Genomic DNA, 1,309 nt, shown 5'->3' with positions numbered 1-1,309 from the left:
CTGCTGGTTTATTTAGAAACAACAGATCCCCAAGTCAAAAAACCAGAATCCTGGAACACTTCAGGAGCACTTGAATTTCAAATTCTGCTGGTTTCTGTTGTTTTTATTTAAATAAACAGCGCAACTTCAGTAACATGGAACTAAGAGCAGAATAGTTATTTGGGGTACTAGCTAGCCAGCCACCACCAATTATCAAACTTAGTTGTTAGCTGAATATTTCAAAGCAGACTTAGGTACAGATGTCACCCATACTACCTTGGTTGGAACAGTCAATGAAATCTACTAGGACAGTAATAAGGCATGCATTTACAAGTTTAAGAAAAGTCTATAGATCTTGCTTCAGTTAATCTGCAAGGAAGCCTATAGATCTTGCTCGAATGCAGTAGCAAACTGAAGAGGAAAAACTGAAGATTACTGTGAATAACAATGTACAGTAGCAAACTCAAACTGAATCCCGTAACCATCTGAATTTACAGTAGATTTTCTACTCCAAGTTCAAGCCCAAACATCTGAATTACTTTAGCTAAGACTGTACATTTCTGAACTTGTTTCAATTGTTGAACATGTTTCAATTGGAAACCTCGACGGTGCACCAGGTGGAAGAGGAGAGCAGGGGGAGAGGGGAAGCTCACCGGGTGGCACAAGGAGGCCGGCGAGAGCTTAGTAGCAGCAGAGGATGGCGGTGCCCGAGGGGGGAGACGAGGGCGATGCAGTGGAGACGAGCTCGAGGCCGGGGTCGGGGACGACGAAGCAGAGCTCGTGGAATTGCCGCCGAGGTGCGGGGACGGCGATGGCCGCGGCTAACACGGCGACGAGGCTCGGGATCTGGCGGAGAAGGTGAGCGAGCAAGAGGGCGAGCACGGTGGCGCGACTATGGCGTCGGCCGGGCGGCGGAAGGAGGGGGCGCGCGTGAGGGTGTGGCAAGGGGGGATCGAAGTCGATCTGGCAAGGGAGGGACGAAGGGATCAGTCGAATTAGCAATGGCGCACCCCAGAGCGGTGCGCCATAAGTATTCTTTTTTTGATAGCAATGGCGCACCACCCAGAGGTGCGCCATAAGTAACTTTTTTTGCATAAGTAATTTATTATTATTATTATTTTTTGTTGCATCTAATAATTTTTTAGAAAATGCATATGAATATGAAACTGTAATAATTTTTTTATAAAAACAGTAATAATTTTTAAAAATATCATCAAATTTGTTATTTGAAAATATTTATGAATCGAAAAAATATCATCAAATTTATTATTTGAAAATATCATCAAATTTTTTATTTGAAAATATAAACAAATTTGTTTTTTTTGGATTT

Source organism: Triticum aestivum, chromosome 3A, assembly GCF_018294505.1.
Source record: "Triticum aestivum cultivar Chinese Spring chromosome 3A, IWGSC CS RefSeq v2.1, whole genome shotgun sequence".
Classification (NCBI taxonomy): Eukaryota; Viridiplantae; Streptophyta; class Magnoliopsida; order Poales; family Poaceae; genus Triticum; species Triticum aestivum.
This window is presented reverse-complemented; position numbering follows the sequence as displayed.